This window comes from Tyto alba, unplaced genomic scaffold, assembly GCF_018691265.1.
Source record: "Tyto alba isolate M040663 unplaced genomic scaffold, T.alba_DEE_v4.0 Super-Scaffold_23, whole genome shotgun sequence".
Taxonomy (NCBI): Eukaryota; Metazoa; Chordata; class Aves; order Strigiformes; family Tytonidae; genus Tyto; species Tyto alba.
Genome location: NW_024881297.1, coordinates 11,853,986 through 11,881,837, shown reverse-complemented (window position 1 = coordinate 11,881,837; position 27,852 = coordinate 11,853,986). Strand labels below are relative to the sequence as shown.

The window sequence follows — 27,852 nt, the reverse complement described above, 5'->3', positions numbered from 1 at the left end:
ATGCATTGACTTCCATGGAAACAGACTCAAGTTCCACATGTGCAACTTTTCTTCCACTGCAGTTTAACTAGCAGGAGCCTGGACGATTTCTCCCTAAGTATATAGTTCAGTTGTTTGTGGCTGCCAAGAACCTGAAAACTTCCTGCACTTTTGCATCCTCACCATACAAAATGGATTCTGAGTCAAATCCTTGGATCTGAACACAATCAGCCTCTGAGGATTAAGTCCTTAAAAAAGCAGAAAGGAAACCACCTACGCATCCAAATTTTCAAAGATCTCCCAAACCAGCTAGTCCAAAACAGTCTTTCTTATGATCATATTACGAATCATATTGATCATATTATTATCATATTATGAATATTATGTCTTCTATAGTCAAGATATTCTTACATCATTTTAGACATATCTGTTGAGCCCTAAAATTTTAGCTGGGGTTCTAGTCCAACCTCTGCTTGGTCAAGAGAGATTTTGATGCTAATTTCAGTCTAAGCTGGGAGAAATCCTGGATGAACCCACTACTACACATCTGCCATGTCACATGTCATGCCTCAGGCATGAGGGCTCAGTCTTTCTGCATTTGAGGATCCATGTGTAAGCTGCCACAGCCAGAAAGCACAAGTTCCTATTTGATTCCCCTACTTCTATGTGTGTACATGTGGCCTTCAAGATTTTCTATACTAGCTTTTCTTCAAAACATTAGCACACAACTTCTCAGGTATCTCAAATCTGGTTAAAGCACTCCATATTTTTTTTTCCCCCCTCTTTATAAAGTGGCTAAACAGCCAAAATACTCACAATGAAATCAGAAACACCACAGGTAGAAAAACTGCCATCCTCCTCTCTTCAAAGCTAAAGAGATTTATCACATGGGATTCTTCATGCCCATATAAAAGTTACCTTTCCTCTGTAACACACTATAAAAATCTTTTCAGTGCTGAGGCTCCTTGTATGTGGTGAAAGCCAAAGGGAGATGCAAAACCTAATACCAAAGAAGCACGGCCCTTTAATGAGGTCTTAGGGAAAGTGTTTAAGTCCTTCACTCTCAGGGCACTGGTCCAACAGAACAGAAAATTGGGAGCAGCCCATTCAGCTTCTCCACCTAATTCTTCAGTTTCCTCCTCCTGTCTGAACAGCCTAGCAAGACAAAGGAGGTAATTAGATTAGAGGCAGCTGGACTGAAAAAGTATTTGGAACACACCGTGTACAAAGTGTCTTACATTTTCATCTTTTGTGGATCCTCTTCATAATACATTTCAAACAAGTAAATGCATGAAGCAGGAGATGAAAAAAAGAAGTTGTGGGTTCTATGCCCACTACCTCTACACAGAAGCTTGATGTCAGTAAATGAAGTTTTGTTAGTCAGGAAATGAAAGGCTGACAGAAGTTCTGAGATGGAAAGAGTATATTTTATGAAAGATTTACAAGACATATATTCAATGACATATTTCATCACATTGTACTCCACTGTGTTACACTACGCTCTCTAAAAACATCCACTGTAAATATGATGTTTTCTGTGTTTTACTTTTAGAAGCTTCTTACAGTGCTGTTTAGGAATCTGGGGATTAGCAGGTCCAGCATTCCTTGGAGCACAAAAGGCAAAGCACTATGCACAGCAAAGACTTTCCCAACTTCTGCTATGTTGCATTTGATGTCATGTCACTTTGGCCACTGTCAATAGACTTGTTCTCCTCCATAACTGCAAAAGCATTTGGCACAGTTTTCAAGTTCAATACGCTGTATTAGAGTAGACAGTCTAATTATTCTCTCGTAACAAACAGTTTTCAAGAAAGAGCTTTTGATGTAAGATGAAAATACCAGATGGATCAGCTTCCATTTAAACCATACTGTTGTAGCTAAACAGAGCATAAGGTTGTCATTCAAATTTTGGGCCTAATCCTGCCACCTCTGCTGTGCTCCAGGAGGAACCTGACTGCCTGAGTAACTATTGAGCATGAAGCAGGTGTTAAACCATGACTTTTATGAATAATAAGTAAGAATTTATCCTCCATTTGTGTTTCTCTGCCTGTTGCGCCGCTGTTAACTGACTGTACACGTTTATCTTCCTAGATTTATTTCACAAACAACAGAAATCAGCTTTCCAATGTCCAATAAACAATGAACAAAGAAAACCTGTATACTTCTCATTTCTCCAGCTACTTTCATCCCACAATCTTGTTATTAATATGACGGACTTCAAAGGCCAGTCTTCTCTGTTGGGACAAAGCAAAAACCAAACATTTTTGCACCATCCAGGCATTTTTGCTGTAGTCCATTTATAAACCAAGACTGCTTTGGAGGGCTACAGCTTATCGCATCCATAAAAGAGTATGGGAGAAAGAAAAGCATAATTTTGTGGCCATTTTTATACTAACAAACTAGCAGCAAGCAACCCCTAACCCAGCTACTGGTACACATGTAGCAAATTACATTATAATAGCTTACATTATATTAGAATTACATTCCATATTAATGGACAATATAGATATATTTAAGTAAACGCATCTTTTTTTTCTCCTAAACAGATTTCAAATATCAGTATATTTACTTCTCTTTGATGTCTATTCTCATACTGCATTTAGATCCAACTTCGTTACAGCCCATCTCAGAAAGGTAGTTAGAACTTGTATCATCACCATTATAGTTTAGTTTTTTTTTTCTCAGAACAGTGTTCTTTGTTCTTCTTTAACTAAAAACTGGCTAAAATCTAGGAGCAGAAGCAACTGGTATGAGGATTCATGGATCTGATGACAGATCAGACAACTAAAAAATTGTTCCCTGTAGAATGAATCATACATGACAATACAGATTGAAAAAAAATTTATATTATATTCAAAATATTAATAAAATATTGCTGAAGAATGAAAAATGAAAACTTTCTGTGAAAATTCCTATGAAATGTTCTGCCATTTCCATGTATTTTCCTATTCAAATCAATCCACATTTGACATATATTCCTTTTTTACTTAAAAAAACCCTGAAACAAAATGGTTTCCATGTTCTAGATTAAAAGAACATTAATCCATCTTTCCTAAATCATTTAGCCTTCAAAATAAGATGCAGCAGAACTTGTCCTTTTAATACCCGCTTAGATCAAGCTTTTCAGAGTGGAGGACAGACAAACAAGGAGTGAATCCAGACAAAGAAAACAATTATGGGAACAGTACTATAATTCTAATTACCAAGATCACTACTCACAATGGACATATGAACCACACTAAATATACAAACTAATACTATAATGGTTCATCACATTATGTTCTAATGGCAGTAGATCTCTCCTGAATTTTGAGTCTTGTAACTGAAGTACTCTGACAACATTGAGCCAAAAAAATTAATGAGATGAATGAGAAGAAAAAGCATCAATTGTGAAATTACACTAAGAAGGAAAGTAAGTTTCTGCACTATCTAGAACCAAGTCTTCTAACAATATTTTTACATCTACCATGGGGCACATTTTCAGCAGAAAAAAAAAAAAAAGCATAAAAAAGCAATGCAATGTAACTTGCAGTAGGATTCAGCAGCAACAAAACTCCCTCTCAGATACTAAAAATTTTTTTCACAATCCCCGTGAATAATAGTTAAGGGCCATAAAATTGAAAAGGCCAAATGTATCATTTATAAGCTGAGAGGATTTCCGGTTTTTTGTCTTAGAAGAAATACAATTCTTCATGACTTTAATTTCTGAAGCACACTGAAAAAAAAATTTAAAAAGCAGGGTCGTACAAATGCTGACAATTCTTTAAAGCATCACATTTGAACCTTGAGACTAATTTATATGCAAATGCAAAAAAACTTGCACCAAGACAAAAGCTTCACAATTTATTTTATTTTCAGTTATGACTTTTCTTCCACAAGAGCTCTTCAGACTAAGATAAGCCAGGCTGCCATCAGAAATTATATTTTAAAGATTCTTATCAAGTTCCCCCCCCCCTTTTTTTCCCTGTTTTGTTCAGACTTCCTAGTTGTCCTGTTTTAACAAAATCTTAAAAACATTAGGCATCATGTGACACAACAAAACATAGTCTCAAAGTAAATATTCTAAAAGACTTCTCTATCATCAAGCAAGCACTTATGAAATTGATGCTGTATTGGAAATGTTGGTCCCAGAAGAACAACAGAGATTTCAAATATGCATAGTTATTGGCTTTCTCTTTATTACTATCATTAACTATCACAGGTTTCTACATACAAGCACCACAAAGAAAGGAGTAATGAAGAAATGAAGACAAATATGGGAATAAATCAAGTGAAAAGACAACTATAGTTTGGCAAAACAAAAGCCAAGCTTTCTTCCACAGAATTGGCTCTTCTATATTCAACATGTGAGGCTTTATTACCAGTAGCTATGCTTTTGAAGTCAATGGCTCCTGCATATAAAGCATATGTGTACCTTCCCAGGATCACATGTTATATATTTGACAGTGCTTGTTCGCAGACCTGGATGTATGTATCACTTTTGGAATTTTTTTAGTGAAAAGTAGTGCAAAATTAAAAATCTCAGGGCATTCTTCCTTCTTATGCCTTGTCTTTCGAGAGTTTTGGCTGAATTCATTAATACTCCACTAGGAGAGAAAAAGAAGAAAGGGAAAAGGTACAAGATCTTCCTCCTACCACATACAAAGTTTGAAAGAGTCAGTTTTCAGAGCAAAACCAGCTCGTCTTTCAAAGAACATAGATATCCGTAACACAGCAGAACATTAGTAAGTTATTTGTTGATGGAGGGATTATTTCGCACTTATTTTGGAAGTTTCATTTCCTCAATGTAAAAGGTGGTTTAAAAATGAAAAGCTTCAAAGAGACAGATTAAATGACTGAGAGGGAAAAGACAAGGCTGACAACACAGTACAGTTAGTGTCTTAAGTTTCTGTTGGGATTCTGTAACAAGCATAGCTAATCTTAAGACCTGGAATCATATTGTGGAAAAATAATGAAAATCTTGAATGTACCCAGAAATTCCACATAGTGGTCTTGATTAACTTCTCATAAACATAACTGGAAAACCTGACTCTGATGGAAGGCCTGATTAGGGTTGGAAAACTCATGAAAGTATTTAGGAAGTTGGTGGTTTTGCTTCCTCCCTCCTGACTTTGATACGTGCCCATCCCTCCCACCTGCAAACGTCACTACAAAGTAGACTGGAAGATACACAGCTCTGCACGTCTTTCCTGAAATGAAACCTCACCTGTTTAGCATCCTGCCTTAGAAGCTGTTCATCCTCACTCCTTGTGGAAGCTCTGGGTAGTGCCTGTGGGATGGATGACAAAGCACCCAAGGACTGTGAGATGCTCCCGGTGTGAGATGCTCTGGCAACCTCTCAGAACAGTGGGGGTGCTAGGCTCATCCAAAGACAGTGACAGGGCTGAGGGGGGGCCATCCACCTTTTCTCTGAAAACAAGTCCTCAGGTAAAAGATGACCCAAATGTCAAGCAGCTAGACAGAAGCGCTAAGGGGATGAGAGGACAATGTGGAGGAATGAAAAATTAAGCAATTATGTATGAACCTCAGCTTTCCTTAGAAAATGTTTCTGGAACTCAGAGCTTTTTCTGGGGAAAAAAAAAAAAAAAAAAAAAAGCTTAAAATCACTTCACTTTCAAGTCTCACACAAGAAAGCAACAAAGAAAAAACCTACAGCACTTTCTGAGTCTCAGTTTGGGAGTTGGAAAGGGGAACTTAACTGATGGAAATCTGAATGCTGAAGGCTGAAAACACTGCATTCTCAAAGGGCTGGAGGCCTGAATTGAAATATGTGAGGATGGACTATATCAGTGTAGGTAAAAGAATATTTTGAAATGGATACTTACAATAAAATTAATAGCAGGGGACTGCAGTACTCATGGTGAGTTAGGAAGGAAGAGGAACATTTAAAAAATGGCTTTCAACTTTTCTCCTTTTACTTTCTGACATTTCTGCTGTCACTCTCCAGGTATAAGCAATGCTATATAAACAGATTCATGTATAGACAAATAAGAATCTTACTAACATTTAATTAAAATTGTATCTCTTCAATTTTTTCTTTATTTAAAGAAACTTACCTATATGGGAATCAGAGCTCTTAATATATTTTAAGGAGATTTAATTAGCATGACTACTTCTTCCATTTGGGGAGATTATTCAACACTCAAAATTCAGATGACTATTTCAACAGCTTTGTGCTCTGCAACACTGATCCTTGTTTCTAAAAAGGTCACATTATAGCAGCTTCCCTTAGCAGTGCTGAGGGTGAAAAAAGGCTTCTGTAAAGCACTGAAATGGAAAGTTCAAAACTAGTGTGAACAGAACAAGAAAATAGCTTATTTCAAAACAATAACTAAAAAAAAATAAAAATAAAAACAAAAGCAGAACACTCTCTGTGCAAATGTTTATATTTTTGCTAGCAGAAACTGGAGAGAAAAGTGTTTAGTTAACCTGTCTTCATATCTGCCTACCATGGTTTGGTTTTTTTTTTGTTTTTGTTTTTTTTTTTTTTTTTTTTGTTTGTTTTTGTTTGTTTTTGTTTGTTTGTTTGTTTGTTTTCCAAGTTTAATTGCAACATAAACTTCCCAGGTATGTCTTTGTTCTGGCAGGTGTATGTCCCCCTCCAATTAGTCTTCCAGCTCAGACCAGCACTGGCTAAGATTCATGTGAATAAATTCGCAGATGATGAGATAGGAACATATATCACAGGTCTTCTCACCTGACAGCAGTAATCAGTAACAACTAGATGGATATACTAATGTTTTAGTAGTGCTAGATTTCATCTCCAGATATCTCCTCTTACAGGGTGTAAATGAGTCTTAATAACTTCACCTTGTCAAGGACAGGAGCAGAATTTGTGATATTTATCCATGACTGTAATATTAGGAAAAAACAAAAAAAAAAAAGAACCTGAACTTCACAAATGATACATCAGAGAGGCAGTGGCTGCAGCAATGAGCATTTCTGCAAGTTTCTCAAACCAAGGAAGTAAGGGTAACCACTAGAAAGAATATGCATGAGTATAATGTTTATGTTTAATGGAGAAAAAAGGAAAAATTGGACAGGAGAAGGTAATTAAATCAGTCAAACATCCATGGCCATCTAAGGATATTAAAGATTTCTCTCAATATATACCTGGAGCAACCAAAATGCTTAAATACCAGGCAAAGATGGTAACAAATGATGCAGAGAAGGTGTAAGTGTCAAAATTAACTAGGTTGAGTAAATTGAAATGATCATTTAGAAAGGATAAAATACTACATGGTCACCTTCATACAGATCCTCTGCGAGTTTAGGAAAAAAGGTATATGGAATGTATTAATAAAAAATGAAAGAATAACAACATAAAAAGTTTAAAGAAACATAGTTTTCTTTTTCAAAGGTGGCTACATTAGGCACATCAAATTTTCATGATATCACAAGGTCAGTAATGCCACTGATACACAAATATTAAACACCATCTAATACACCTTTTTGTCAAGGAACAATAGCACTGAACAATATCAAAACTACCCTTGCAAAGCAGATTTAAAACTCAGTCATAGGGCCTTTATATTCCCAAGCAGTTTTCTCAACAGTATTTCTTTCCTGCTATGTACAATAAGCATACTTTTTGTGACATACTTATTTATGAATCTTGATTGGATACTGATTTAATGTGCTAAGCAACTAACTTGATTAATTGCAAAAGTTTTAATCCACCTTTCTTCCTCCTGAAGAATTATTCTTAATTATTCTTCAGCCATGATAACTTGCTAATACAAACCTCTGTAACACCTGTTTCAAGTATATAAGCATGTCCCATATACTTTGCCATTTAGAGGTAGGAAAAGAAAAAAGATGACCCTGGGGCCTTGTAGCAGCATGCACTGCACTGCCTTCAGCCAAAATGATGGATATTTTTGAAAAGAGCTGCCAAAGACACTGGCTGCAAAGGGTTGCAAACCTCCTCTCCAGCTGCCCTGGGCCTGCTCGCCGCGTGGGCACACCACCACCAACGGGCCGCGTGGGCACACCACCAACGGGCCGCGTGGGCACACCACCACCAACGGGCCGCCTGGGCACACCACCACCAACGGGCCGCCTGGGCCTGTACCAGGTTTGACACTTCTCCAGGTGCTGAGGCTCCTGCCCCTGGGCAAACCCCTCAGCGCCCAAACGCCAGCATCCGGGGGCCACTCACAAAACAAAATGGGCATGTTCTCTTTTTCACCTTTTCCAGATGCGGGAGTAGGAGTCGTTGGTTCCTAGAGCAATGGCCTCTCTTGGTGAAAGAAATCACCATCTTATCATGGTGTAAAAAGCTGCAAAACTTGAAGACGTTATTTTGTAATTGATGTTATAACAAAAAAATACCAGAGAGGTAAAGGAGGACACTAAGGGACATGGCAGTGCTAAAAAGAAAATTTCTTTTTACCTCCAGAGGAAACACAACTTAAACAGTATATTCAACAGTCTTCTTTCTTTACAAAGTTAAAAATAATAATTCAAATGTACTGACCAGATATTGCTGGCAAAGATCTGAGCTAACACAGTTCTTGGCAACTCATTAAGAATAATAGTGAGTAATTCACTGGGTAACGTGGAGCCAGCTCTTGGCTTAGACAAACCAGGCAGATGCCCAAGACAGAGTTAGGTCAGGGACAGGCAGAGCCAGGCTGGTGCTGCGGCAGCCACCGCACCGGCCTTCCGCGGCTACGGTCCTGCAAAACCCTCTCCCTGTGGTCCTCGCCTCTTAGTTTTCACCCGCTCCCCCCTTGCCTCTTCCCCTGGGGGGCCCTTGCCCAGGCTGGGCTGCCACGGCGGCTGGCCGCAAAGCCGACTGGCTCCCGAGTCCTTCTGTCTACAGCCAGACTTTTAAATGCATGAACTTTTTGTTTAAATTCATAAACCTGGCACTCTCTTCTCAGTAGTTTATCCAGATATTGCTTCCCACTGCAGCATACATATGCTAGATTTCTTCCCATTTGGATTTTTTTTTTTAAGCGTGGCCTAGTTAGTGACATCATTGCTAATGACTCTCCAGTCATGGCTCTGCTGCATATATTTTCTTTACCTCTATTTCTGGCTTTATACTTCCTTGAAAATATCTGTTTATGCCAAAACCAGTCTACTTCAAAACAATTTTGAACCATCAAATTGGCTCATATTAGTCATGTACAGTATTGACAAATAAGTGAGTTTGCCGACTGCAAGCCCTTTGGAGAGGAATTTGTCAACAAACCTAACCCACAGAACAGCAACATATTATACACAGGAAAAGATCTGTAGAAAGACAAATTCAGACTGAACTACTTTTCTGTTACTGCTGGAGGAAAGTAGCTAACGTGATTTTCTGTCAAGAAACACATGTCAATGTATAAAAAATCAGGCTCCTACATTTTAAGTTTCTTTAATTATCTGCCTGCTCCTCAGCACCTACACTCTTTTTTTTTATTTGCCTCACTCACACCCCCCTTATCATGTGCTCTGACTGTGCTTTCATTGCTGCCCAGCTCCTGGCATTGCTTCCAGTGGCCCCCCCAAGCCACTTCTTTCTGCCACCAGCTCCAATGTCCTGAAGAGAGGTGCCCTGTGCTGCTTTACACTCCTTACGGTGGGTGAGAAACCTGCCCAGGGCCGGTACGTACGACGCAGGACCTCCAGGAGCCCCGTGGGCAGCAGCGTATGCTACGGTGCTTACAAGGGTACTAGAAATCTCTCTTTAAGTGACTGCATCCCGCTCCCTGAGTCAGGTAACGCTACAGTGACCCTGGTGGCATGCTTCCCATGTGAGGCTGCATGTATATAGCCCATGTTTTCTGGCAGCACAGTGTCCTTTTAATGATTTGTCACTTGTTTTTTTCAAGATCTGTGCCTTTTCAAAACTAAGGAATCGTACCTCCAGTAAAGTTTTAAATGCCAGCTTTGATGCGTAACTAGCAAAGCAAAGACTGGCAGAGCAGAAGAGCAGGTCCTTTTGGTTCCATGAACAGATGCTGTCCCATCTCATTGGGTATGTATTGCACAGTCATGCATAACTCTGGGATACACAACTGGAACTTCTGATCTGTATCTTTAAACTAGTTTCCTTCATACTTTTGTCTAAAACATACCAATTGCAAAACACTTTTAATAATTTAAAACTTACCTATTAAAATGCAGTATTTCCAGATTTGAAGCCTCCTAACTGTCACTCGAGAATATAAATTATCACACAAATATACAGTGATTCAAGAGATGGAATGCCAGGAAACAGGAGTATGTTGGAGTCTTGTTATTAGTTACTAATTATCATTCTCCTACGAACGACGGAAAAAATACTCATCCAAACGTGTCTGTCAGTGTTAAGCCCTGGGACCATGGCAGAGACACACTGCTCACTGAGTGGAGGTCTGAGAGACAGTCTCCCCCACCAGCAGGCTGCTGCAGTATTGACCTCTTTGGAGGTAGTAGTAACTGAGCAATGAAATACTGCTTTGTGAGATCCTTGTCTGGGACTAGAACTGGAAAGATGGAAATAGAGGCAAATGAGGGAAGAGAAATCCTGAGGGTCCTCTCATTTTTCTGCCCCTCTGAAAGAAAATGATAGAGCTCTGAATGTGGAAATTTCTCAACATTCTTCTGTGAAGTGTGTACATGTGTGTGTGCGTGTGTGTGCGTGCGTGTGTGCATGAGGAGGAAGCAATGTAACAAGGAAGAGAATTCAGACAGCAGAAAACTAAAGAGAGTAAGTAAAAAAGATATCTGATAATCTTCACATTAAACGTAACAGTAAAATCAATTTTCAACCAGAGTAATCTCATTGCTCCCAGGCAATGCATTATTCAGCTTAGACTCAATTATTTTTCAAAACACCAGTACTTTGGTGTGGCACAACAGCAAAACAACCTGATTCCTCCAGTCACACACCTCATCCTTTTTCTGCCCTTCATGGACTTCATCAGCACATCAATCTGCCCATGAGATCAGTTTCTGCTTAAGCATGAGATGAAGAGTATGATTAATTTGCAAAGGAGGCTCAATGAGAACTCAGTTACAAAAGCAATCAGGAAAATACATGTAAATAAACACGACTGCTGTTTGAAAGAAGAGGCGAACTGCTGAGTGCACAACATGACTCTAATTTTCTGTTCGTACCAACTACCCGTTCAGGTGAAAATGGCAGTGGAAGTGACAAATAGTGTTATCCAGAAACCAAGCAAGACACAGTGAGCGTTACCTAGAAGAGCTGTGTTTCATTTCCAAAAGGTGCAGGCATGTTCCTTGTAGAGCCATCTAAGTATATCTAAAGCTTACACATGGAACAGGAGACCAAATTCTGGGACTGAGACCTACCTCATTAGCAGAGCTGTATCTCAAACCACAGAAAAAGCAGTCTCAGAGACAAGCGCATCAATTATATAATTATCCTCCTGGCAGCAGTTCAGCCTCTTCTACTTCCACTGTATTTATATTCAGTTTATTTAAAAACTTCCTGTACATCTATGTATATTTCTCCATGCATTTCTTATGCATAATTGCTGTTTGCTTTATGTTTGTTAGCTTTTGCACTCTTACCCACGATCTGTTTGTTATTAAAAAAAAAAAAAAAAAACAAAAAACGTATATACTTGCAGAATGTTTAAAGGAAAAACATCTATTCAGGGAAGGAAGAAAACTACCATGTATGCAAAACAGTGTGGTAACAAAACCATGAAGTTATTAGGCATTCATATTCTGTTCTGTAACTACCTCTGTATCTAGCTTTTGAAGAAGGGAAGCAAAATAGAAAGGTGATCATTCTAAAGATCACTCCTGAGAAGAATAAAAATGAAACAAAACCAGCTTTTGCAGCCCGATTTTTCATATAAAATCTTTTTCTTCCACTAGTTTTGCCACCTCACTACTGAACATGCACATCTCTTTCTAAGACTCCAGGCAGAGGGCATTAGGTCTCTTCACAGTGTTCAGATTTAGTTGGGAATGGTGATGAACAGGTATCTCTCTTCTCTGCTCCTTTGTTCCTACTACACTGCATCTAAGCAGATTATTATTTCAGTGCATGTTTTTCAGACAGTCTTTCCCCTCAATGTTTTTTGCTGGCAGCGGCAGCGATTGGCCCATCCAAGCGCCAGAATACAAACCAGCAGTTTAGGCAAAAATGTGATTGCAGCTGGCAGAGAGCAGCAAACAAAGCAGACTCATGGCATGCTGCTTGGAAGACAGTTCTCACAGTTTATGCTACTGTCATATTTAGATTAATGATGCATTTTATTTTCTAAACAAGCTAAAACCCCGCCCTCCTCCTCCTCCTCTCACTCGTACACACATACAGATGCTTCCATCACACAACTCGCTGTCTCATTATGCACAATTTAGCTACAGCTCACTATGAGCTGATCAAGTAATCTTTTACATTAAACCAAGGAATTTGAGTTGAAATAGGCTTTCAGAGAAAGGAAGAGTGCTGTGCCTTTATACCTGACTAATCAATTTTTGCTCATTAAACAGTACTAAATAATCTCCATTTAATTCCATCAACTCAGATTAAACCTTCACCCAAAAAATGCCTTCCTGAGGGAAATGCTACATCTTTGACCAAATACACCCTCAAAAGAATGTGAAAGCCAGATGTGGTTAAAAATATTTTATCTGCTTTTAGAACAGAAAGGAAGACTGAAAAAAAGGTTTTTAAAGTGTGGTTAATGAAACATTCCAGTAACTATACTACTGAATTGCTGAAGAGACAATGAAATTCAAACATTTCCAAAGTACAGTGAAATCACAACACAGAGACAGAGGCAAACCACAGCCAGTATTTGAGTCTATCGTCCCAGTTCCACTTTATGGCCTGCTAGGAGAGCCTCTTGATCGTACCAGATCATCTGCGGAAGTCTGTGAGCTCTGACATGAAAACAGAGGTCCAGCATGAGAAATCCTACTTTAGTACATCATGCAAATTGGATCTTTGGATGGCAAATCTGTGTAGTTCCTAAAACTACAGCATGAAATCTCTTGTTTTCCTCAGCCGTCCTCCTGAAGTACTTAGTTCTCATGAGTTAAGCAGCACTTAGGTCTTCTGACTGATCTGTATGCAGCATATTTCCCAATAATATAAATCGAGTGACTTTTTTTTTTTTTTTTTTTTAAATTTACGTGTTAATAAATAAGTGTATCTCTGTTTTTCCTCCCAAACACCACCACTGACAACTGTACAGTTGCCCCTGGCAACTGGGGAGTGTGTGGAGTACAACTCTAAGTGGGGAACACTGGTTCTCCCGAGTCCACATCTCCCTGATTTTTGGTGCTCTGTGAGATACTGATTACAAGCTACTGCCATACTGTCCAAACTTTTCAGAGGAATTATCAAAGTGCAAAATGAATGGGTACCAAGGATCCATATCAGTATCATCAGACAAATTACCCACCAATAAAAACTTGGCAGCACATCTTTGATGTTTTCAGAGAAGGCTAGATCCTTTACCTCTATCTGCCCATTTTTCCATTTTAATCCTGTTTAAAAGGTGTTATAAAACCAGATTCTTAATACACACAAGATATTAATTCCTGACCATCAATATATTGTATATCTCTTGGCCAAGTTCTCATTCCATCTGTGTCTTGCCCTGTTGCTAATCTTTTTCAGATTCATCCTTACCATTTCAAAGTACGGGATCTCTCATGAGGGAGCTCAGTCTTACAAGGTTTTAATTTTATCCCACTGAGGCTTGCAATCACTTAGGCACTTCACATGTTACTCAAATCCCCAGTATGCAACAGAAAGTACTCTGAAAATGGGGCAAACCTATTGCACTGGAAACTCTCCAAAAACAGATCAATAAGTATTGGGAAGCTCTTGGTATTTGCTCCACCCTGAAGGGAATGCAGGTCAATTCATTATGACTGCCATGATGTTACAAGTGTTCTTGGTACCTAGGCCTCCATACTAACAAGTTTTGTTGCATCTTAAATAACAACTCTCTCAGAAAGAATAAACACTGCACAATCCTTGGACCTGCTGAAGGCTATCTGGTCAATGTTAAAGTTAAAAAGATGCAGAGAGTCCATAACTTGGTGATTTACAGAATACAACAATGACATGTACTTAGTCAAGTTCATTTTTCAACTTAACTTTCCATTCCCATTCTGGTCTCCTGTTAACTGCACTCATTTTTATTTTTATATTTGTATTTTATTTTGCATGTTCTGTGGAGCAGAATCTCGTGAATTTGAGCAAACAAAACCATCTTTTGTTTGCTATCATCCACTTTCGTTTGTATTTTTGCCTTTCAGATGCCTCTGCAATGATAGATGAAGAAACTGAATTTTGATTACTTATAGGTATTTGTATTTGCTACTAAGTTCAAATGAAAATTATTCCATTGCTGTAATAACCTCCTTAATAGGCCTGAATCACTGAGCATATTATTACAGATAAGTAGTGCTGAGGAAAATATGCTCAGGGATGGGAAAAAGGAGCCAATCAATCCAAATGGTGCAAAGGACTAGCTAGAAAAAGTTGCTCAAGGTTTGATATTATTAAACCTAAGGCAATGCCTTCTGGGAAAGGGCAGCCTGGGGATGTGCTATAGCATACTTCAGGGTCAAAAACATGCTAATTGTTGAAACATCCAAGACCATGCCCTTAATTGTACACTGGAGCATTTGCACTGAGATAATCACCTTTACTTTAATAGTTGTAAATTATGCCAAGAAATGGGCTTCTGAGGATCATGGCTATTTTCGAGTAGATTTGCGATGTGCTTTTCAAAAGTCCTGAGTAGCCACTGTTTCCACTAAGGGAAAAGAAGAGTTGCAAGGGCTTAGCATCTCTCAAAAAAGACCATGCACGCAGCCAAAGTTAAATCACTGAAGGTCATAGCTGCTAAATGTCTGCAAGTTTTCATATCAAATTAGAGCATTCATAATAATGTAAATCGTTGCATTAAAACTGACACAATCTGGAGCAGTGATGTGCAACACAAATGAATATTCAAACCTATGCAAAAGGATGTGCGCTTAAAATGTAAAGTTTGTTACATTTATTTTTTTCTTTCAGCCAGTACTGAAAAAACCCCACAACCACACATAGAAAACTGACAAACTTTTAACCTGAACTTGGCCACAGCAAAACCAAACTAATCCAAATACCTCATTACTATATTTCTGTTCTAGGACCGAGCAGTTCAGCAAAAGAAAGTATTTCTGATGATTCAGTCAGCACTGAACAAAAATAGCACCTATGATTAGCACAAACAGGTTCAGCCCCCAAAATGCGTCATTTTGTCACCTGTGGTGAGGGGCTGTGCTGCATGAAACTTATTGCATACCCCCTTCCAAGGGATCATTGAAGAGCACTGCAGCATCCACTGGGAACAGCACACCCTATCCGACTCTCCCCACTCTCTGTAAGAGATTCAAGAGTAAGTTCCTGCTTCAGTGGGAGTTGGTGAGGAATGGCATGTACAAAATCCTACTGCGTGACTAGAAAAAGCACTCATATTTATGTCAAACGATATGATACAGGTTTGGGGATTTTTTTTTTTAATTTTTATTTTTTTCTCCTGAAGCTATCTATGCTGACATAACTTTCTATATTTTCGCTGTTCCTAAAAGACAGCATCAGTTACTCTCTGTGACACATTCTGCATTTGGTTGGCTCTTTAATATTTCTTGTCCAGATTCTCCAAGTGTGTTCATTTCTTGAGTGCCCCACTGGGGGTGAAAGAAGGAGGGTAAATCTGCAGAGGTTTCTGCCCTCAACTCCACTTACATTTTTCCTTGTAATTTTAGACGATGTAAGCACAACATGATCAAGCCAGGTATTGATTACTGTGGGACAAGTTAAACAGTCATTTTGTGAAAAGCATACCTTGCTTTCAAACATGTTTCTCTATGATTAAAATGAATATTGCCTTTAAATAAACAAACAGAACCAAAAAACAATCTTTCTGCCTCAGGGCCCATTTAAATGCCTAAAAGGATAATTTCTCAGAGACAGAAGTCACCATGCATTCCCAATTCTGACTGCACTAATCTGCAGCACTTCATTTTGTATCTCACTCCATCAGTGAGCATTTTCTCTACATTCCAGCAATCAACTAAAGCAAAGAGATAGACAGGATCTTTTTATGGCAAGGAAGAGAGTGCACTGGCATTCAGACAGTAAAGCTTAATCTGGAATTAAAGTCTGTGAGCGTGCCTTAAATGCCACTTCTACTGTTCGTTCACATTATTTTCTCTAAAGTTTTTTCCTCTGAAGCAAATATAATATGATTTTGAATCGTCTACCAGCATGTCAGAGCTGTAAGTGCACTTGCTTTAGATCAGTTTTTTTGTTGCATTTAAGATGTGTTCCAATCATTCCAGAGCTAACTAGTGAAACCATCCTAAAATAGCACAGTCAAGAGCTTACAAGGGCAGACGGTCATCTCAGCAATAAAAAGGACTTGTTGAAGAGCATTTCTGATTCAAGCAGAATTCTCAATTTATGCTAGACAAGGCACTTAGAGTTTGATTTGGAGCCACAGGTGCTTAGCACCTGAAAAAATTGTTCCAATTAAGCATGGCTGCAGGGGGGGAAAAGATACTATGTCTTTCATTACCAGATTAAATGGCATTCAGAAATAGATCAACAGTGTTGACAGACTGCTGAATTTCGTTTTAGTTCGTGATCAAAATATATCCCACTGTTATTTTTATCACAGAGCCCAGATATGGATTATTTTTTCAGGTCTGAATTTGATGAAATGTCTGATAAATAATACTCTTACATACTTTAATCTATTATAGCTACGTATTATTTTATAGGTATTGTATTTAATGTATTGTTTTTAAAGTTAGTAGATCATGAAATAGATATATATGTAACAAACTGTGTTGATACTATTTTTTTTTTTTTTTTAAATTAAGAAACCTTCTGCAAACCAACCACAGACCTATGAAAACACCCCAAGGCTGCTAGGTCATGAGTGACAAGTAGGTATATGGATTTTCTAAGCAACAGATTTTTGTTACAACAGAAATATATACTAATGCTAATATTAACATTTCAGACTGCAGTAACTATATTTTACAGACAGTACTATTCTACAAACAATTTCAAAGAGGCACATGAAGTTTTAATTAGTTCTTTTCAATAACTTGTATATCAGATGTTCTTAATCTACAGGTAAAAATGTATCTCACATTTACTAAATAAGAAAACAAATGACTCAAGCATTGATGTAGCTGTTAAGTCTTGGTCTACCTTCAGTACTCTCCAGTCTTCACACGGGCCTTCAAAGGACGACTGTTCATCAGCACTATAACAGACACTTGCTTAAGCATACAGGCAACCACAAGTGAACTTAGTGACAGACAATTATTATCTATTATGTTAACTTTTCAAAACCTTACAGAAAACTACCATAAGCATGAATTAATTTGACTGTATACAGGAAAGATGTCTTTAGTAGAAGAAGATACTGCACCAAAGCCACTCTACACAATAGAGACTCCTTTTGAAAAGTAGAATGGAATAATTGAATAAATGGACATCAGCCTTTTCAATCTCTAGGTATCTGGGTGTTTCCAGGACAGAGCCACAGTTTGCAAAACTTAGGACTATGACTGCATGGAGATATAAACTTATTATCTTAAAATGGCATAGATTTCAAGATATAAACTTAATATCTTAGAATTGCATAGATTTGAATGCAATAAATTAGCCCATCTTGCTAAAAAGAAATGTTTTTACACAAGTAGTACAAGAAGTTGCACCACTGTAAATATAAATTTATAATAAACTTTAATTGTGATTCCAAACCATCACAAAAGGGAATTAAAATGGAAACACTTTCTTTTTACAAACTGAATTCTTTAAAAATATTTGAATTGTGATTTTTATCTCAATATACAAATATATACATAAAATCTGGGCAGAGTATATTTTTTTTTTATTTCAATGCATGAACATTCTCTTGTGAGGACCTATTTGCAAAACAGATTTTTCAGGATTATATGTATAACTTAGGAAACAGTTTACTGACTTTGCTACCAATTACATTTTTTCAGCAAAGCAATTGCCTTCAGAAATACAGTAAAAATGCTAACTGGTACTTTATGCTTACAGTTACAGATATCACAATTCTTTCATGATATTAAGTACTCTAATCTCACCTATTTCAGAAATGTTAAAACATGGATCAAGTGTATTTTTTCTTTAGCTAGTCATAAACCTTCATTTTTAAAAACCAGGAGAGCTCTAAATTAGCCAGGTGGGACTTTCACTAGTTAAAGAGAAATTGAGTTCTGAACTAAGAGTGACAAGTTGAAGCTTAAAAAACACATTAAAAGCAATCAAAAAATGCAAATACAGGGGGATTAATGGAAGTGCCTTGTCTACCCTATTGTACGGACAGCATGATGTTGTAACTAGTACTTTAATTCCAGTCAACATGCAAAGGACTTTTTTTGTGCCATATACTGACTTGTTGGTCAACACATTCACCCAGAGTACAGTAACTGGAATTGTAAGAGGTTGTAATTGGACTTCTTGTTTATTTATTTCACCCTGTTAAATTCTGACAGTACAACATTTGCATGTACAGAGAGGCTGACAGCTGTAGCATTAGAACACAACTCAGAGCCCTCCATCTCTGAAGTATTGTGTGATTACCCTCTTTTCATACTTCACATGGAAATTCAAACTAATTTTCTTATTATTAACAAATGTACAATGTTATATTTACAAGCACTGCAGAAAATGAGGAGTTTGTGATTGGCCTACACTGGTATTTTGCATAGAGGAGAGAGGAAATAACCTGAAGAGGCTGCTGTTTAGGATTCTGCTTTAGCTTTATGGAAATGCAACTTGCAGCATTTTCTTCCTCCCTGAGGACAATGCATGCCTTCTGAAGGTTTCTTCCTCGGAGGGCCTGTCTGCACCACAGCCTTCACTGACAGCTTCAGCGGGTGCTAGCGAGGGTTCTTGATCTGGCATGAAAAGTACAGGCCAGGCAGAAGGAAAAATACTAAAGGCAGGATCCACAATGCAGGCAGTTGCATTACTTGTGCTTTGCCTTGCTCAGGGTTAAATCACAACCCGAGGGATCTTTCCATAGCGTGAAGCAACAGCGTGAAGATACGGGAAAAGAGGAGGATGGCTAACAGATACCTGTGCTCTCTGGCACTCCTTGGCTGCTGCAGTGGCCTCCGTTTGCCACCTCCCCAGCTGGGCAAGCCACAAAGTTTGCCTAGGAGAAAGTCTGTAGAGAGACAGGGAGCTGCCTGCTTGTCACGCTTTGCTCCAGCTAGCACAAATAACAGTAACACTGAAGATGCAGAGAGTGGGTGTTAGGGTGCATTAGGAAAAAACAGAGTAGGAGAGTCCAGGAGCACACAGCCTTCCTGCTGTAATGCTCTTCAGCACTCACCACTATTAGTACCAGTCCAGGGTAACACTGCTTGGCCTCGGGACTTATAAGCACACCTCTGTTTTCCAGGTGAGTATGCCTTAAACTGGCTCGTGGGATGAAGCTTGGCCCTGATTTGTCATCACGTATTCATTATATTAGTGTTAAATCTGCATGCACAGAGCAAAACTTAATTCCATAGATCTAGCGAAGAACAGCTGCTTCTTTTCAGAATATTGATAAAAAACTTAAAACATTTGTAGAAAATTATATTTCAAATACTCTAGACCATCGGCTTTCTTTTTCTTCTGAATGTTATCAAACATTACAATAAGATAATCCTATACAAGGCTATAAACCTATGATATTTTTGCTAGCTCACGAGCATTCAGCTGGAAGAATGAGCATAAACAGAAGCAAAAATCACCTTATCAGATATCATCAAATCACCAAACTCTGGTGAAATAGAAAAGACCTTAGGAAATGCCATAATCCACTCATGGTCTGGTGACGATTCCTGTCTTGACAAATACTTCAAACCTTTTTCCTTCATAAGGATTTCTACCACATCCCACACTCCTGTATTTCTCTTCCACTATTTTAGCTGTTATCTGTTTGTTCTTTGGCAGCTCCTGTGTTAGTCTTCTGTCTCTCCAAACATCTGTAGCTTTTTGTCATTTCTATTTCTATTTCCTCTTTCTCAGCCCTCATCCTGTTTGGAGCTCTGAATAGCTCCATAACACGCACGCCTGCCTCTTCATGAGATTGTTCTCCTGGCAGTATCTGATGCGGCACAGTGTTGGCAACAAGCCCCTGATGAGTCAATGAAACTCTGTGCAATGATGGCACAGCACATGAAATTTTAAGACAATGTGCTACACAATAAGGAAACCTGGAAACTTGTTATTAGCCTCCTTCAGAAGGCTCCTTGTCATAGACCCTGATATAACAGGGTATCTGACCATAAGCCCAACCTTAGAAACAAGTTATCTCTGACTTCAGACAGGACTATTTCAATGCTCAAAGTCTGCTGTGCCACAGGCAGCCTAAGTAAGCTGAGGTAAGTACTGGACAGTCAACTGTACTAGTGATTAGGTTTAAACAAACAAAATAAACAACTGCCTTGAGCGATAAACTGCTCCCCTACAAGTAGCCACCAGCGCTGCTCACGCTGTATGCAATGCCTTTGGTACATACCGCACTTAGAAAATTAATACTAGAAGCAGAAGTGGAATAAGACCACAGAATACCATTTAATTATGCTTGCCCCTTGTCTTTTAATGTGGTAACTAATTTTTCTTCTAGAGCCAAAAAACAAAGAATGCATTCTTCTTGCATTAAGATATAATTATTGCAGCCTGAGTACGTGCTTCTTAACAAGATTTTATGATAATATGTATTTTTACTAACACTGCTTTCCAGCTGGTGATGAACAGCCTGACAATAAAGTTATACTCATACTAAAATCCAGTACCAGCTTTTTCACACCTCATCCACCCTCACTGACCTAAGAGGCAAAATATTTCTCTCCTAATCTGTACCTACTCTGTAATATTTGATGTATTAAAAGCAATATTTAATGAAGATGGCTGCTGTTCTCTGCTGCCTATCACAGACTTTTTGGTAATTTTTCCTAATGGACAAAGACCTCATCTCAAATAAAATGCAAGCACATATTTTAAATGTAAAGTATGTACTGGACTCTGTGGGAGACCAAAACAGCCAAAAAATAACAATCCATGTTGATGCAATACTGAGGCCAAGTACTCTGATGCTATACAGATCTTCTGCTTTGCTTTATGTCTATTCAAATGAGATGTGGAAACATATTAAATTGCATTTTTAGCATATTACATCTCTCATCTGCAAAATAAAATAAAAATGTTTTCATTTGCTGAGAAAAATGTTTTTCCAATCTTTACTGCAGTCAGTGAATACCTTCACTTTTTATCTCCCTGTTTTCAATTGCTACAATTTTCACCCTTGCCAAGCCTGCTAACAAATTTACAGAGAAAATCATGTCAATGAATTAATAGTACATCTGTGACAGGGAGACAGGACTAAATATAGAGTCTATAAAAGGATTTTAATAGTTTAAAATGCATTAAAAAATGTCCAGAATCTTAACAAAAGATAGGTTTTATTCATCAAGTCTTATTCAAAGTTGGATAACTGCTTTAGAACTGGATTTCCTATTTGTTTGCAATTATTTAATATCAATTCTGTTAATTTACAAGGAAACTCACAAACAGAGATGTGAAGAACAATAAGGAGAAGATGCTGTACACTGCCTAGACAGTGTTACACAGACAGAAACTTAATCAGATAATTCGTTGCCATTAGTGAGACATGTGCAATTGGGTACTTGTGTACTAGGCTGATCAGGTACACCTCCATAAAATAAGGTCTACCTCGATTTTAAAGACAGACTGAACTATACCTATGACCTGTAACAGTTCAGGTCAATGCAGAAGAGAGCAAACAACTCTAGGTCAGGACCGACCTGGACTTTAAGTTTCAGGCAGCTTTTCACAACCCTGACGTGATTTGCAGTGTTCAGTTTCTGCTATTTAAGTGAACTTCTGGTAGCCCTGAAAAGCACCTGGTCATCTATAGAGGCTGGTGACTCTATAGATGAGGGTGAAGCAAAAAAACATAATAGTTCCCTGAAGCTACAACAAGGAAGTTGTTATGTGGACGAAAGAAATGTTGAAGAAGACTGTTTCTGATTTTTCATTGAAGTCATAAAGGACAGAAAAGGCATACAGAAAGATGCAACTTTTGGCCTCGATCAGAGCCTTGGGAAGAGCTGTGCTTACTACACAGCTACTTACAGCTCTTCACATCTGACTGAAGTATGGATAGGAGAACAGCCATGCAGCCGTGTCATGTGAAGAATGAGCGTGAACACTGCATTTGCATATGCTATTGGGAATTATTAACATACTCATCACCACCAAGAAGCCACACGCAAATTTACCTGAGATGCATTCACAGATTTCCCAGCATAAGTAACTGCTCTTCTCTGACCTCAGCTACCTTTCTTTGAAAATCTCCCCCTGCTCCTTAAAATGTAGAAAACATTCTATATTTAGTTCTACTACATGTTGGAACACTACAGCTGTTTCAACAAGCTGCAGCTACAGAAACTGTGCAAGAAGATTAGAGACCACCCTTAGGAAAAGCATTGATTAAATGTGATCAGGCAAGCACACAGCTGAGAAAGAGCCCTTTAACATGTGGCATGTGACGTGACTTGAAATCACAGTAGGAATAGAGAGGAAAGAGACTGAAAGGGTGAACTGCTAACGGGACAGGAGGTCATCAAGGATATGATAGATGTTCTACAGGAAGGGACGGCTCCGCTGGAACAGGGAATATCATCAAACCAGCCAAACCACAGGGCATGCCAAGATCTGGGGAGTGGGAAGCTGAAGCTGGTGTGATAGAAGTGCTGTCAGAAAAATACAGCATGAACAGCCTAAGGACGTATGGCAAGGAAGGACTGTGTCAGCAGTCTGAGGCTGGGCAGCTGGGGCATGAACATTATGTGGGTGTGGGACCGTCCATATATGACATGTAAGTTATTTACACTAATTTCAGTCCCTTGGTCCTCTAATAAAGCTATCAGCTGTTTTTCTGTAGCCCAAACCACTTCAAATGACATTTGAATATACAGCACATTTATGTACAGGGCCCTCCTCTAAACTGGAAGTTGAATCCAGATACAAGGGAATTGTTTCTCGACTGACCTCAGATTAGGGAGCTGCTAAGGGGCTTTTGAGCTTTCCCTGCACACTACTGCTCTATTTTGCAGACAGGGTAATAAACACAGCTGCACTTGATGCTCAACTCAAGACGTAATCCATATGCAGTTTCACCATGCACTTTCTTTGGGAACAAAGCCATTTTACAAAGTTACTGGCCCTCCTCACCACCAGCTGCTTGCTCCTTCCACAGCACCACCACTCACCTACAGTTCAGCTGGGCCAGCATGGTACTAACAGACTGCAGGGTGAATCAGGTCTAATAGGATTGAAAAAACAAACAAGACTTTTTTTCTTTTTTAATTTTTAAAAATATTTTTAAAGCACAGCTCATTTTGGAACAGCTAAAAGGGCAGAAAATTGCAATATGGAAGTGGGAAACAAGTAATTTGGGAGAAAGACAAGGAAGAAAGAGAGAAGGGAGGATGAGGAGAGGCTGCTAAAACATCTATGCTTCTGAAGAAAATACACCAGGTCATTAACTCTCCTGTTGTGTCAGTCCTTCTGCATATAGTCTGTGGCATATTGCCTACCTGTGGTCTTCATGACCATGAGAAAGCAGCAACTGTGCCATGGACAGAAGAACAAGAAAAAGAGAGTAGACTAATGCAAAATTTCTAACAGTATTAAAAACCATATGTATATATGAATGTCTTGGAAAAAAATTAAAAGTCCATTAAAATGATCTTGCAGATTTTTTTCAAAGGACATTTTGCATTTCAACTCTGTCCTCTCAGAACAGTGACAAAAAATGTTTTATGCCAAATGTACAGAAATGACAATAAAGACAGAGCCACTGCTGTGAGTGCTATGACTAAAGACGCAATATTCCCTTCTTCGCTGCTTCCCTGTAACTTTTAGCGTCTCCTGAATTAGAACCAGTAAATTACCATTACCTTAAAACTGGCAATCAGCACCTCATAGCATCTGGCTACTTACAGAGTCAAATTATATGCAATGCACAAGAGGCTGTATTAGAACCTGAGAGGGGTTTCATTCATGTTACAGAAATATATTAATCTCACCACCCTGAATTCAACATGCTGAATAGTTCTGATCAAGAAGCAGATTCGTAATGCTAATAATCCCACAATTCCTTTGACGTAATCCCAATCTAGTAATTTATCCTGTTAAAAGTCATTAAAAATACTTTGCAATCATTGTGCCCAAATAAATCATTGCATTTGTATTTTTTAAATGCTTTTGAAAGTAAGAAACTGCACAAGGGAAGCCTACCACCTGACACTTGCTGCACAGGAAAGCGAAACAAAACAAAAAACCCCTGTACTTTTATCATGGATTTATAATGAGTTTTTGTTTGCAATTTTCCCAAAGACAGCTGAAGTCAGCCTTACCCAGTCATAATATCTGCCCCTGGAAGTGTTAAAATTAGCCGTCCTAGGTGTGTTTGTGTGTACCAGGTACCTTTTACAAGTATCAAGATATCATCAGATGAAACACCATTCAGTAGCTGGTGGTGTCCAGAAAAAGTGTACTATTCAAATTTTGTATTTAACATTAAATCTGTTATTTCAGTAGGAGGGGACGGGCACGGGGGAATTGCTTCCACTATAGTTTAATGTAAGCATTCATTGCCTGGATTATGTTCCCCCTTCACAGCTATGGGGCTTTTTGAGATTTAAAAAACTATGAATTGATAGACTGAAGTAGAAGTTCAGAATATGTATTAAAACAATTTTTTTTTAAATTGAATTATAAAGCAGTTTATGGAAGAAGCAAATACAAATGGACTTCAATTAAACACAGAGGAGAATTTCAGAGAGCCTTATTGTAAAAGAAATCCAAACCAATCTTAGTGGGAGTTAAAGCATATGGAAAGAGTAAACATAGAGAACCACAACTAGCAAAGAACAAACTTGGGAGAAGCCAGCTGCTGTGGGGATGGGAGTGATCTACTACTGCTGAGAGAAGGGGAGTCTAGAAGGTTGGAATCTGCTCGCGACACACTCCAAGATTTCGCTATTCCACCCTTTTTGTCAGTTTCTCCATTCTTAAAACTGAATATTATTTATCCCTGTAAAGAAAATGCTCCAAAATTTAAAAAAAAAAGTAATTAAAAGCAATTTTGCAAGTTCTGTCAGTTACAGATCCTTCTTGCAGAGAGATACCAGTAAAAAAAAAAAAAAAAAAAAAAAGATATTAACTAATTGTGAGCATCTACTTAATTAAGTATATTTGTTGGCTACCTGGATTCTTGTCCACCATTGTGATCTGTAGTGTGAACTGCTGCTCATACACACAGCCCAGTGAAATTTAAGGAGCACCATCTGGGTACAAACATACACTGAGTGAAGCTATAAATAGATCAAGCAAGTTCATTACATGCATGAGGTACTTGCCTGCATGAGTATTTTCAGCATGAGGGCCTAAGACTGTAAAGCTAATCTCTACAGTTTTCCTACAAACAACCTTGTATTTTTTAGCTGAGGAGCTAAACACTTTAACAAAATTTTTAAATTTCATATTCTAGCTTATCATGGAGTATGCATGTCCAGATGGAGAAGAACACAAGAGACCACTCTCTGACTCATTTCCAATAAAGCAGTTGGAACAATATGGGAACAACATTTATTTCATTTTTGTACCCAGAAACTATGAGAAACTCATCTCCAGATGGAATCTCTTGCTTCTAGTACTCTGCAATGCTAATGAATAGAAGACAAACTCCTGTCCTCACTCTGTTACACCTATGCATATACAAGCGGCAGGATAGCATTATGAGTTTACTGTGTAACACATTTTATTTAAATTATAAGACCTGAAAGGTTAAGGACTAGAGCTGATTGGGACATCATTTTCTGTCCTCCCCAATTTCTCAGTCCCCCCCCCAGATCAGAAAAGAGCACAGAAAAGGGACTTCTTTAAAGCTGTCTGGAAATTTTAAAAAGCTCTATTTTTTTTTCCCCATGTTCTGCACAACTGCAGTTGAAATAAACACCAAAGCAACCAGCAAAAGTACTACCACCATGCCATGTGGACTCAAAATAGAGCTGTTTATGTCTCCATAGATCATTCACTGGCAGAATAGATGTATCAGATATCTGCATGTCTTGGCTGACCTGTGAGTTCAAGACCAGGTGTGGGTTATCTGCTGTAGCCAGTTTTTATAGATACATGTGTGTGTGAATGAGGACCTTCAGACATACACTCACATCTGTATCTATGGGCAACAGATTCATGCTATCTGGTATTTAGATGCCTAGATGGAAGTTCTGTGCATAAATAGGTCCAAATCTGTTTTAAACAGGCAGAGCCCTTCCTCTGTACTGTTCCTTTTATAGGAATACAGCAATACAGACTTTGCTTCTGACTATTCAGTCAGAAATAAATTCCTCTTAGCACATATTTCTCAGGTAAATTCATGATGCTCTACTGAAATGATCTCTTCGGAGTATTTTGCATGTGCTCATATTTCTAAAACAAAGCATCTGTCAGAGTTACCTGCCATTATTTGCAGACTTCACATTTTTGCCCACACTACATTTTGTACAACCGTGACTGATGCTGTTACACGGTTCGTTACACTGTTTCCACCATTTCTCTGTGAGATTTAGGCAAGCTTTGAGGATGATGAAAACAAATGCACTTAACATAATGCTGATATCACAGTACATTGCTAATTAGATCCTTTATTTTTAATACTCAAATGAATACCAGTGCAGATCTCTTTGTAGTACCTGCTGATTAAAAGGGTTCTCCATGCTGGATCTATCTGCAACAGATAAGGTGAGTGCCATATTCCCCTATGGAAATCTGATTATCTGAACCTGTACCAGAGCCAGGAATTTCAGATTAGAGTTCTAGATTGAATGTGAATTTCATAACTGTTTAAATGACTTTTAACAAGAATTTGATATGAAATACTTCAGATCCAAGAGGTTCAGAAACTAAATCTTGCACCAAATTTAGCAAATTTTAGTACACAAGAGACAGTTGCAGATGTGAAGAGGATGTACTTAAGTTATACAGTTGACTCCAAACCAAGATTTGATTTAAGCTAATCTTCAATTTAATGGTAACTTCTAGTTATTCCCTGAATATGCAACTCAGGTGCTGTATCAGACATTTACATGTCTGTTTCCACTCCCCTTGAAAAACAAACAAACAGAAAAACAGACCCCAAAGACCCAACAACAAAGCACAGCACATACAGGCTCACAGGGAAGAATACTAGTCATAACTATTGGAAATTTCCCTCTGCTGGTAATATCCCTGCTGCTCATATATTCCTATGTTTGGATTGCATCAGAGACCAATTTTGCCCATATGTGAGAGGTCATGAAAGGAGGGTAATTCTGTGTACCTTGGCTCTTGTATGACAGCTTATGTTCTCTCTCTTCATTTAGCTTTTATGCCTTGGATGACTCAGTGCCTAAGTACGAGAAGATCAGAACTACCAGTTTAAATTGTGAACTTCAGCTACCCTGTGATTTCTATGCTGAATCACCTATCAGGATCTCTGATTTCTGATACTTTTATGTAATTGTAACATTTCTGTTAAGCATAGCTGTGTGTTTGATATTTCTGTCTGCACTTAGCCTCCTACAATTAATTTGGATCAAAGAGACCAAAAGGCGAAGTGTCTTTAGGATAAGGCAATGCCTGCACTAACTGAGAGACAGAGATTCTCTCATTAGCAAACATCTTGATTAGCAAATAAATTCACCATAATAAGGCATGCTGACGTCTTACATAGGGGTTAAACAGTCACAGAGTTTCAAAATGAAGGTGTAGTGAAAACTGAAAATAAA

At 38.3% G+C, this 27,852-nt stretch overlaps 1 protein-coding gene across 2 annotated transcripts in view; it reads right to left on the bottom strand.

Moving 5' to 3' along the window:
- Positions 1–27,852, bottom strand: part of RNF150 (ring finger protein 150) — a 126,049-nt gene that overhangs the window by 81,108 nt on the left and 17,089 nt on the right. The window lies entirely within an intron of this gene.